A 14,090-nucleotide genomic window follows, 5' to 3' on the forward strand; every position below is an offset into this window, starting at 1 on the left:
TTTGTTACTGTGACAAATTTTGATTAGAATAACATATTTTTTTTTACATAATATTGATCACAATAGACTCTGTTAATATGTGTGAAAAATGTCATATGTGACTCGATTTATTTGTTTCAACACCTAACATGGCCTTTAGTCTAAGCATGAAAGATAATATAAGGATAGAATATTTTGGATTGATATTTTCTAAAGTTTTAAGTGTAATTTCACTCTTAAATTTTCAAAATTCTATTAATTCATCAAATAATATATATATATATATATATATATATATATATATATATATATATATATATATATGTGTGTGTGTGTGTGTGTGTGTGTTTTGATGATTTGATAATATTAAACTCACTTATTTTAAAATGAGTAGATAGTTTTAGGTACTGCATGACTCATTTTTGAGTTACTATTAAAAAAAAAATACTTCCAAAAAATCTTAAGCTGATGAATATGAATGGCCAGCTGTATGTATTGTTAATCACAAAATAATCATGAGTCCTGCAGTATCTTTTACCATTGTATTCATGCCAAGTTTTCCATAGGATAATGAACCTAGCCATGGCCTGCCAAAAACCAATATCTGCCGCTTGGAGTTGTTCAGATTAAATTGTATAAAAAAAAATTAAAAAAAAAAGGAAATGTTAACCGATACCTTAAGAGTATTTGTTAGTGAATTATTTTTAAAAAGTTTTTATGGAGAAAAATAAAATTAATGTTTTGATAGTTTTTTTTTAATACAAAATAGAAATTCTAATTTAACATAATCTAAATGTATATGTGTGTGAAACTTTCTCTTGAAGACTTGAACTCCAAATTTTATCTCCCATAAGTACTTATACTTGTAAAATGGTCATCGCATCAAGAATGCGCGGCGATATGTTTTGATGGCTTTTTCTATTTTCCATAAAAGTTGTATCAAAATTTTTCTAAAATAGTTTATTAACAATTATTCTAAGGTACTCAAATCCAAAAGATAATGCTAAGGCAATTTGTTTTTTGCTCATATTTTTAACATTTTTTGATCTTGACTAACATCCCCGATCGACCAATTGGCATGAGGGCAATTACTATTGGAGAGAAATTTTTATCGTTCTTCATTGTGCCATTGTGGTGGACCTTATTTATTGGTTAAAGGCTCATATTCTATTTTCATACCTTTGGTATGTCCATTTAAAATACTTTACATCACTCTCAGCTTCTTCTTTTGATGATTCTCGTCTCTTCGCATTCTTTTTCTTTTTTTCCTTTTTATTCATTGGATCTTTTTGTAATGTTGGAAGAGGAGTTTGAACTATAAGTGTACTCAGCTTTTTAAAGGTGCACACCCCTTTCTCAAACATCATTGAAAATGTGGAAAAAAAAAAAACATTATCAAAAGAATGTCGGCCATTATAGCGAATTTTTTAATGTCGTTACTTGCTATTGCTATTGCTATTGCTAATGAGTAATGTCCTAGTAGCATTTTGCTTACTACCATAAAATTAACAATTCGACAATAAATTAGGCCTAAATAAATGAAGCACTAAAGAAAAGAAGATACTACATATTTTGACTCTCAAAGAAGATAATATATATATATATATATATATATATATATATATATATATATATATATATATATATATATGTGTGTGTGTGTGTGTGAGCGCGCGCACGTGTGTGGGAGAAATTTGTTTGACTTTATATAAAGATATAAAAAACAGGTGAATAAGAAAAGTAGAAACAAAAATTAACATCCGAATACCTAATCATTCATCTCCACACTAAAAACGTAGTGACTAGTTGACATATCATTTTTGAAAATGGACCATATCTTTAGGTTTTTTACCATATAAACAATATGAGGTTCTACCATGCGGTGCTCTCTTTAAAAAGATAATTGAAATAATCTTTAAAGCAAAGATAAAAAAAAAAAAAATAAAGACTTTTAGTTTCTTTGATTCAATGCTTTAAGATTTTTCTTATTAAACAATAATAATTCTTTGTAAGACTCTTTGTTTTCTTTGATTTAATGTTTCAAGCTAAATACTCCTTGCACTTCTACGCATTTATATATACATGTCCACAAGCCTCATCTCAAATACATCCCAACCAACCATCGCGCACCTTTAGTGCGGTGGTCACTCTACAAGTATAAGTGCTTATGGGGTGTAGGACAAGTATAAGTACTTGTGGGGTGTGGGGGGCAAGGACCGGGGTTCAAGTCTCCAGGAAGGAACTTCACACATATATACACTTAAATTAGGCTAGAGTAGAAATTCTATCTTGTATAAAAAAAAAAAAAATTAATACATCCCAACCAAGAATGATGTCATATATCTTCAATATTTCAATGACGCCTACCTAGCTCTAACTTTGTCGGCTCATTTAATCTTAACCCATATGAGTTGGCTATAACCAAGAAAGATGACCTACTTTTTTTATCGAGCGACGACGACGACTTACTGTTTTGATGTTGAGGTCAGATGTTGTGAATTGTGTAAAAGAGCTAGATGTGATTGGCTTCAGATGTTTAAGTGTTTGGTGTGAGAAAGTTATAGCTGTATTTTGTTTTAAAAATCATAATTTTTAGGTTTCTTTGTAGTTTTTTATTGTTTAGTGCAATATAGTAGCTTTCCCTTAACTAATCCTAAATTAACTCTAAGATTACAATACTTGCTCAACAAATAAGATGAGGATTATATTGTTTGCTCTGCAAGCATATAGATACTGGTTATGTTATGAGTACCTTTTGGCCCATAATATCTTCTAACATCTATAATTTGTATAGAATTCCAGTTTTCTTTTTTGCACCCTGTAGAGTGCAAATGGAAGTGTCAGTGTCATGGGTAAAGAATATACCTAATAATAGGTAACTAACTTTTGAGCGTTCAAAGTCCAAAGATAAGACTTATACATCTCTTATTGAGAAAGAAATTATGGGAATAAATTCAGCAAAAAGAAGAAGAAGAAGAAGAGATTATAGGTAATAAACACAATCCACAAGTTTATAAAATAAAATAAAAGGCAATCCACAATAAAACGAAAGGCATATAAAGTATGAAAAAAGTATCAATCAAATCATAATCAACCACTTGAAAACTTTGGCAACCAAACCTGTCTTATTCCCAATTTCTCAGTACGGAGATTTCAAAATCTATGTGCCTTGGAATCTTACGCAGTGGGATTCAAATTTGCTTTCCAGCTTTGTGAATTTTTGCGGTGGGCTTTGCTTGAGGGAGAAGGTTGAAACATTGAAATTGACTAAATTCCGGTAAGGATTTAGGCCATGTAGCCAAACGTGAATTGCACCTCACACAAAAAAAAAAAACCACACCTATATGCCATCATACTTGGAACCCAATTGACCCATATCCTCATGTGGGTCTGGTCATCCCTTGTCATTTATGTCAAGGTCCTACCTTAACTTAGAAATAACTCTATTTGTTACCTGTTTAGGTATTTTCTGGCTCGCTTGAAGTCCTAGCAAACTAAGCAAAGACCCATTATAATAAAAACTATATTAGAATGTATTTTATATCCTTTAACCATTTCTTGACATTTAAAGCTTATTATTTTTGAACCATATATTATTCATTCTTGAACCATTTATTATCATAACTATGTAAGTGTACTATTTTTTTGGGGTGGAGTTCGTGTGCAATGCCTCAATGCATTGGACACGTTGAGATTCGAACACGTGTTTGGATCTCAACGTGTTCAATGCATTACTGCATTGGACACAAATCGTCTCCTTTTTTTTTCTTTATTGTGGTTTGTCACATTTATCCCATTAACCTGTCTAAAAGATTTTTTTTGTAAAAAATGATGTCATTTTTGGATAGATAAATGACAAGATTCTAATTAATGTTGTCTGGTTTTGAGTTTGTAATGTTGGCAAACCATGACGAAAAGTAAGTTTCATTGATTTAAAATAGTGTACTTTCAAGTTCAAGACAAAAAACTCAAGTTCCGGATAATAATAATGAAAAAAAAAAAGAGCTACAATCTGTTTCGTTCGATTGATACTTGATCGATTGAAAGTCGTATATCAACAAAAAATCAACAAACATAAAAAGCCCATAGCTTGACCGTTTGAAGCCCAAATCGCAAGCCATTTTTTCCAGTATTTAAAAGACATTATAAGCTAACTCTAGAGAGGGTTTTCAGAGTTTTTTTAAGGAGATTAGAGTGCATCTTATGCCTCTTTTGTAGATCTAGGTTTTTGTGCCCAAAAACTCTCTAAAGTCTTCTACCGGTGTTATTCCCTAAAGAATCTCAAGATCCGGTGTTGTAGAAATTGCTACATGCAAGATCAACGTCTAAGGAGATCCAAAACCTTTGAGTGGAGTCTTAAAATCACAAGCAGGTGAGCTTGTGTTGGTGCAAAGTCCAAAGAGAGAAGGAGTCCGTAGATTCGGGGCTTGCACGTAGTCGTGTCAATAAGTTCTACATGTGATAGCAATAGGATGTTAGTGATCTAAGTCTTATTGTAAACTTCAATTCTTTCTAGTGGATTTGATTTTTACTTTAAGGATAGTTAGGTTAAATCCTCCCTATGTTTTTTACCCGTTTGGTTTTCCTGGGTCATCATATCGTTGTGTTATTTACTTTTCTACTGCTTTGCATGATATGATTGTTTTGTTTTAACCTAGATCTGAATAATAAATCTAAGTTTTCACTTGATTAATTAATTAGGTTAAACAATCTAGTTTACAGGGATCTAAAACCTAACAAATGTAGACAGAATAAGCATATTAACATTGTTGTAATATTCAAGAGTGTACACTACTCATTTTTAATAGTCAATAGTCCGATGGGTTCCAATTAATTTAACTGGTAAAGTCTCTGATAGTTAAATAAGAGATTTGGAGTTCAATCCCCGCTTACACCAAAAACTAATTGGTGCCTAAGTCTGATGATAAAAAACTATTATCAGGAGCGGACGCCATAGGTTAAAACTTTCTATAACAAAAAATAGTAAAAAAAAAAGAAAAAAAAAAGAAAGAAAGGTCAATAGACACATATAAAAATGACCAGAAACTTGTGTAAATGGGACTTTATAGGAAAAATTGAAAATATAATAAAATTTATGGTTGTAATAGACTTTAAGGTGTAATGATGGTCCTTAATATTATATTTGCGAATTAAGAGATAGTATTATTGCAGAAGGCATATAGTTGTAGGGTGAGAAGGAATTCAATATAACTTTTTTTTTTTTTTTTTTGAGAGTCAATTCCACTATAACTTGTAGATGTAATGGAAGTTTGTTAGTTTAAAATAGGGTTCACTCATTGTATTAGCTAGCTACGTTAATTATTGAATCACATAGTGATTCAATAATTATTAAAATAGGGTTCACTCATTGTATTAGCTAGCTAGGCTAATTATTGAATCACATAGTGAAAGTAAGCATGTTTAGTATAAACCCGACACGAAATCAGTTTCTTATGGAAGGATTAACGTTACATTTTTTCAGGAAATGCATGACCAATCCTTTCTAAGACAAAATTATTAGCAAAACAAAAAGTGGAGCCCTTGCTTCTGTGCCACTGCCACCTTTTAAACATACTTAAAATTAGGTCAATTAGTGGGGAGGAAACCAAGCACATTCTGATGAGTAAGCGTGTGACTCAGAGAGTGAGATAACTGTTGATGTAAGATAATGAATTTCTATGTTCATATACATCAAAAATAATCTTGTAAACCACAAAAACAAGAAGCACCAAATCAATAAATAAAGCAAAAAAAAACACACATTTAATTGGTGACAAAAGTTCAAATCTTAGGGAAAACGTCTATAAAGGAAAAACCTTTTTAAGTGTGACACACTTCAAATAAGGTAATGCATTATAAAAGGAGTTTACAATCTAGAACAAAATCTTTATTGCCTAAAAGCTCTACAACTTTAGTAGATGAACTCATTGTTGTTACTCATAGTCGTTTTGGAACGTTTCAATTGATCGTATGTGGACCCCTTTACAAACAATACTTATGTGATTATGAGAGAATAACCCGACCTATAATTTTTAATCAAGTAAAATTGACCAATAAGTGTGAGTTAATTAATAACAAGTCTCCTATAAGATCCCATCGATGCTTGAAATATATTCCCTGGTTCAACTTATATATCATGTCTTGATTAATCAATTATACCAATCCTAATTGATCTAATTTTTGGATTTTCCAAAGAGCATTTAAGCTTTGAATAAATAAAAAAAAATAAAAAAAGAAAAAAAAAGAAAAAAAGCACTCAGACTTGCAAGACATCATTGAAGGGGGAAAAATTCACAATCCCACAAATTAGTGACCCATCAAAAGTAAATGTGCTTTTGGCACCAAAAATTATAAAAAATAAATGTTAAAATGAAAAATTTTAATTAAATTAGAGTTTTTCTAATAGTAATTTCCGTCTATAATGACAGAAAGGAAAATATCATATTATATGTATTTCTTTTCTCACACAATAACTTTGTTATTTAAAAAAAAAAAAATTTCAAATAAAGAAAGCTTAGTGACCATTTGGTTACCAAATTTTGGACCAAAAATCATCTTTGCAATTTCAAAACTTGATTTAATGCATTTGGTAAAAAATTTACAAATTGTACTTTTTGGATCCTGTTATCCTACATCATGTTTTTTTTTTTTTTATACCAAGTGGTGACTGATGAGCAAAGCAAAGAAAAAGGTTTATTCAAAAAGTGAACCAAACTATCACTTTAAAAAAGTTGAACCAACCTAGGCTAGCAGACAGCAGTGGTAGGCCTTAGATTGTTTTCATAAACATTACCCTTAAACCAATCAAGCTTGATTGCCGCGAAAATTGTTTTTCCTTTTTTGTTTGTATATTGTGGGCCTGGTATATTATAGTAATAATGGTTTTTTATTTGACTATTTGTGCTGCTGTCTCCTTCTTCTGTCTTCTTCTTCTTCTTCTTCTTCTTCTTCTTCTTCTCCTATTTTTTTTCCTCAAATTTTATCCATAAAAAGAGTAATAAAAATAGTATTTTTTAAAAAATAAATAAGTTTAAAATCTATGTGAATTTTAATTAACTCAATATATATATTTTTTAATCTTGAATGTGAAATTTACAATTTAGAATTAAATCTTGCTTTCAATAAAAACAAATTATTGATTTCTTGATCATGGTAAATAAAAATCATTAATAATTAAAGAACAGACAAAAGTAGATTCAAGTAGTATATAATATGATAATATCTCAAAAACAAAAACCAAAAAGTCCTTAAAACCCCAATTAAAAGGAAAGCCTTCTTCTTCTTCTTTTTCTATTTTTTCCTCAAATTTTATCCATAAAAAGAGTAATCAAAATATTATTTTTTTTAAATAAATAAGTTTAAAATCTATGTGAGTTTTAATTAACTCAATATATATTTTCTAATCTTGAATGTGAAATTTACAATTTAGAATTAAATCTTGCTTTCAATAATAACAAATTATTGATTTCTTGATCATGGTAAAAAAAAAAATTGTTCACAATTAAAGAACAGACAAAAGTAGATTCAAAGTAATCTATAATATGATAATATCTCAAAAACAAAAACCAAAAAGTCCTTAAAACCCCAATTAAAAGGAAAGCCTTCTTCTTCTTCTTCTTCTTCTTTTCCTATTTTTTCCTCAAATTTTATCCATAAAAAGAGTAATAAAAATATTTTTAAAAAAAAGTTAAAATCTATGTGAGTTTTAATTAACTAAATATATATTTTTTAATCTTGAATGTGAAATTTACAATTTAGAATTAAATCTTGCTTTCAATAAAAACAAATTATTGATTTCTTGATCATGGTAAAAAAAAAATCATTAATAATTAAAGAACAGACAAAAGTAGATTCAAGTAGTATATAATATGATAATATCTCAAAAACAAAAACAAAAACCAAAAAGTCCTTAAAATCCCAATTAAAAGGAAAGCCTTCTTCTTCTTCTTTTCCTATTTTTTCCTCAAATTTTATCCATAAAAAGAGTAATAAAAATAGTATTTTTTTTAATAAATAAGTTTAAAATCGATGTGAATTTTAATTAACTCAATATATATTTTTTAATCTTGAATGTGAAATTTACAATTTAGAATTAAATCTTGCTTTCAATAAAAACAAATTATTGATTTCTTGATCATGGTAAAAAAACAGACAAAAGTATATTCAAATAGTATATAATATGAAAATATCTCAAAAACAAAAACAAAAACAAAAACCAAAAAGTCCTTAAAATCCCAATTAAAAGGAAAGCCTTCTAGATGCATTCGCACGTGCCAATCCCTATCAGTATGACAAAGTCTAGCTGCCTTTCCCTTTCATGACGTATCAAAATATAGGAATATTTGAAATATCTATACCAGCACCAGCAGGGACTACATTTAATCTTTTAGGACAGGGACAAAACCAAAGACAGCTTCTAGAAGGCCTCACACGTGCCAGACTAATCACAGCCACACAGTGTCTAAAAGGAAAAGCCCAATTTATTTTTGGCTTTTGCAAGTACAAATTAAGTATTTTTCAGAGAGGAAAACAGGGACAGCTTCTAGCCTTCTAGAATGCCTCACACGTGCCAAACCACTCACAGCCCCACACACACACACCAGTGACTAGAAGGGAAAGACCCAATTTATTTCAGAGAGGAAAACAGCCACAGCTTCTAGAATGCCTCACACGTGCCAAACCAATCACAGCCCCAAAAAGTGTCCAAAACACAAAATTTTAGTGCTACCATATAATATTTTCACAGCAAAACTTAGGTATTAAGTTCCTATTACTTCCCATTTGACATCATTTTGTTTATCTATTATTATCAGTTTTTCACTTAAACTTTATTGTGAAATTAAAATGATTGTCCCAGTAGCTTTATTAAAAGACAAAAGACCCATTTTGATTTGAGAAAGCTTATAATCACAACAAAACAAAAAAATTGTAAAAAATTTCCCACCATATTAATATTTAAGATTGTTAGTTATAAGTAAAAAAATAATATAAAAAATCACTTCAAATAAAATTTGATGGACAAAGTTTAGTTACAAAATAGATTGTAGTATAAGGCTACACAAAATTAGTTGTAACTTACTTAATATCTTTTTATTAGATATGAATTTTGATAAATTCATCATTAAATTACTTCTTTTCTTATATCCCTCGTGCTTGTAAAATTTCTAGAAAATTAAAAATTAATAGCTATGTCATTAATAAATTGTTTAAATTGTAAAATTTTCTAGTTTAAAATTATGCATAAAATATAAGGCTATAGATCATATAGTAAATAACATTCGATTGACACAAAAGTTTACATGTGTATTAAGAGAGTAAAGAGCATGTAACTTAATGGTTAGATTTTTAAAATATGTAGTAATATTTATATTATTGAGTAAAATTGTAGTCTTATATTGCAATTAATATTGTAACTAAACTTTGTCCAAAACTTATTAACATTAAATGTTGCTAAAAAATTTTGTTACGGGTTGCTATTTTAATTTTGGTGGTTACAAATTATATCTAGACTAGAGAGTCAGCTAAAAAAAAGAAAAAAATCTAGATCGAAAACAGGACAGGATCTAGAAGGCCTTCACACGTGCCAAACCAATGAGAGCCACACACAATAGTCAACAGTGATTGATAGAATTAATAGAAGGAAAGGAATAGACCAATTCACTTGGTAGATTATCTTATCCGCATGAATTTTAGGATAAGTGCCATGAAATTAGGTCAGGTGACTCAAGTCCTCTGCATCCTACGGTGAAAGCTCATTTTCAAGAATCCCCACCGTTGGTTTTTATGTGTTTTGATGGGTCAGTTTGGCAATTTGGCAAAGCCAAACCAGTGGCGACACGTACTTCCTTATCAAAACATTGGGCCTTTTAGTTTCTTCTCTTCTAGAAACTCTCTCACGTGGGAGGTGTTCACTTTACTTGTTCAATTTTAAATTGAGTTTTATTTTATTACTCAGCTTGCATATAATAATTATATTCCAAATTTGTAGTCCGTCAAACAACTCCCAATACTTTTCCACCGAATATTCCAATTTCGAACCTTTTTTTCAAATAAAATATGTTATCAAAGTTGAAAAAAAAAATTTAAATTAGTTATATTATTACTAACTGACTATGTTTGATTAGGTTAGCAAAAAATAGACTGTTTGATTATTCTTAAGGGGTTAAGAGTTTCCAATTGGAAACATTGCTACAGTTTGAGTACAAACTAATTTTCCATCCACTTGAAGCGATTAAACACCGCTCAAAATAGGAAATTAACTCACTTCGCATAAAGAGAAATGGATTTGACACGACCTAAGTTAAGAAGACTTTCTTTTATGAAATACAGTTAAATATGAGAACAATGAAATTAAAATATACTTTATGGATAATAGTAATAAGATTAAAACACCTAAGTTACAAAGAGCCTAAATTACAAAGCCTAATTCATGGGAGACAAATCGAATGCACTTACAAGTAAGAAATAATAACCTCCAAATATTGACTACAAGAGAGAACAATATTCCTAGTTTTGATGGATGATTGTGTGTGTTTTGTGTGGAAGTATGCCTCCCTGTTTTTACTTAAGACTTTGACAATTATTTTAATTTCCTTTGCCAAGCGTTGTGTTACAATTGCTCTCATTCCATAAAACATTGGTTAAGAATCCTCCGATAATTGTCTTGAAGTTCCTGCTCTTACCCACATGCTTGTTATGTGCTTCTTTTGCTAAATTGGTGTCGCAGAGCATATGAAATGGCTTACGCATGTGATTCTTGCGCGATCTACTCTAATCACAAATGCGCAAGTTGCTCTTTGTGACTTAAAGTAACTATCTTTACTTGGTTTCTAGTAATGTGATGCTACTTGTCTCTTCCTATCTTTGCCTAAGGGTTTCATTTTACTGTTATTGTGTCATGTATTCAGGGGCAGAGCCAAAATTTTTCATTTGGGAGAGGGGGCGACTTGTGGTACTAATTTATTAGTCAATACTCTATACAAACTCTCATACACACACAAAAACATATACATCTATTCACATACACACATAAAGATCATGTTTGTTGACGATCTTTCATAAAATTAAATTCATCTTTTACTATCTTCCATAGTGAAATCTTTAAAATTTTACTTTTCATTATAAATTACCAGATAGTCTTTCAAAGTAAGTAAATTTTTTTTCAATTGAACTAATAAAATGTTCAAAAATAATATGAATGATCCAAAACTTTAATATATATATATATATATATATTTATATTTATATAAAAGAATTCTCAAATATTTTTTAGGGAAGGACTCCCTCCTCTCAAATTCATGGTGAACCTCACCATGAATTTAATAAGTAAATCATACTATAAATGTGAAAAAAATAAGCACAATTCTTCATATTTCAGAAGTACTTAAGAACAAGGCCCCTACCTAATCATGTAGCTCCGCCATTACATGTATTTCAAAAATAGATGATATATACACGGCACAGAAACAAAAGATGAATTCTGATAACTGAGAGGGACCGACCCAATAATTCCATGAATGTTGGTTTTTTTATCTATATCTTCTAGAAACTCTTGGCATGTGGGAGACTTTTGAAAACTTCTTACTAGTTGTAAAGTGAAGTGTGTTCTTGTATCTAAAACTTTAATAGATACAAGAACACATTTTACAAAGAAAAGTGAATTTAAAAAATAAATTAAAAAATAAACTTTATCTATAACTACTAGATCAATTAGACAATTCTTTATTTAGGAGCATCATTAAATTTAATTTAAAGATTTGGGGGACCAAGTCGTGTTTTTGTAGGCTAAGTTACTAAAATGTTTTATATATATATATATATATATTATAAGGAATTCTCAAATCTTTTTTTAGGAGAGAGCTCTTTCCTCTCAAATTCGTGGTAAACCTCATAGACCTCACTATGAATTTAATGAATAAACTATACCATATGAGAAAAATAAGTACAATTTCTCATGCTTTAGAAGTACCCAATCATGTAACTTGACTAGTGCATGTATTGCAAAGATTTATGATAGACTTCACTATAAATTTAATAAATAAACTATACCATGAGAAAAATAAGTACATTTCCTCGTGCTTCGGAAGTCTCCAATCATGTAGCTTGACTAGTGCATGTATTATGAGGGCATTTGGATAGCCAAAACGCGCGTCCATGTCCAAGTTTTTTTTTTTTTTTTTTTTTTTTTTTACTCATGTTTGTTACTGTTCATTGGCTATGAATAGTAACTTTTGGCCAATGACCAGTATTTTTTACCCTTTTAAAAATTATTTTACTACAGTGTTTTTAGTTTTTAATTTTTAACAATAAATTTTATCCAAACAAACCCTATGTATTGCAAAGATGAAAGATATGTACACGGCACAGAAACAGAAACAGAAGAAGAATTCGGAGAGCTGAGAAGGACGGAACCAAATCCAATAATCCCATGAATGTTGGCTGCTTTATCTTATCTTCTAGAAACTCTTGGCATGTGGGAGACTTTTGAAAACTTCTTTCTAGTTGTAAAGTGAAGTGTGTACATACGCGGCTAGCACTTCGTGTCGGCTACAAGTAATATGATTTTATGAGCCGCTCTTGTCTCTTGATGTGAGCCAAAGCCAATCTCACAAAACGCAATCAATGATTGCAATAGCCATTAGCCAATACACATTACCAATGGGCAATTCCACGCTGCGCACGTTGTATTTCCCAATTTGCCAATTTGCATTATCCTACTTTTTTAACACGCTCAACGTGTAACACAAACACTACATAATATGAGTTGGACAATCAAATTTTCTTCTTCACTTTTTGGAACACCTCATCTTGATGATAATATGAGTTGGACAAATCAAATTTTATTCTCTTTTATCTACACTTTATAAAGAAAATGAAATCCATCATAGCATTCCCCTAATAATGACATACCTAACCAAAACAAATTTACTATAAACTTATTCATGCAATGTATGTGAATTGGATTCTTTTTTTTCTTTAGAAGAGTATGTGAATTAACTTAATTGGTGATATTTAACGGTATCATATACAACTAATATACTAAATTTAGTCATTGTGTAAAGTTTTCCTCTCAACTAAATTAGAGATCACGTGAGAGTTCATAAAACTATCCACATGTATTAAATTATAGAAGTCATTATATCGTTTAAATAAGTCAAATGATTAAATAAATCGTATGATTAAAAGAATATGTAAATAATCTTATGAGCTGCTGCTAGATCAATAATTTCCCCTACTTAAATAATTTCTCCACATTAAATATGAAAATCTTAATTCAAACAATTGAATAATATATTAAAATCTTAAGGGATCAAATTTTGACTGTTTGTGAAACCTATTGTACAAAATTGTGAGTTAAATTTTCAATATATATATATATATAAGATTGTTGTAAGTTTCCGTGGTAAATTATAATCAATAATATTTTAAAATATTATATATATTTCATTCCTTTTTAATCAATTTTTCTTCCTTCCAAATAGGCAATTAGTGATGGATACAAACCTACAGCTCATGGTGAGTAGGGATATTGAGCTATCCAAAGGATGTTAAAACCTTTCCAAAGTGTGAACAAACCATGACTAGGTGACCCATCTATAAACCCTTATTAGACCCATTTCACATTAAATATGCCTTTATGATTTAAGTTAATGCTGGCTTACCACCCTCTATTTGCCATGCATTAAGGGAGGTCCATTAGATCTCAAGCCTTAAACCATTATAAACTCCTCAAATCTAATATAACTTGAGATGAATGTGTTTGGTTACACATAAATATTTGAATTATTTTATTTTGATTGGTAATACATTAAATTTATAAACTATATATGGTAAAATTTGTGATATTTTTGCATCAATCATTTAAAAACTGGCATATCAATTTGTAAGACTATGTAGTAAAATGTATAGTATTTTTAACATCATGACTATGTACAACATTTTGAAGATAAATTTTTATTTTAAGTCAAACTATTTTTTAAGTCAAGTAAACCAATGGAAACAAGTATTACTAGTTGAGCATTTAATCATAATATTCATTGTATTTTAAACAATAACTCTAGAGTGTAGAGTTAGAAAAAAAGTAAGGATCAATTTGACAATGACTCCAAAAT

Source organism: Castanea sativa, chromosome 6, assembly GCF_040712315.1.
Source record: "Castanea sativa cultivar Marrone di Chiusa Pesio chromosome 6, ASM4071231v1".
In the NCBI taxonomy this organism is placed as follows: Eukaryota; Viridiplantae; Streptophyta; class Magnoliopsida; order Fagales; family Fagaceae; genus Castanea; species Castanea sativa.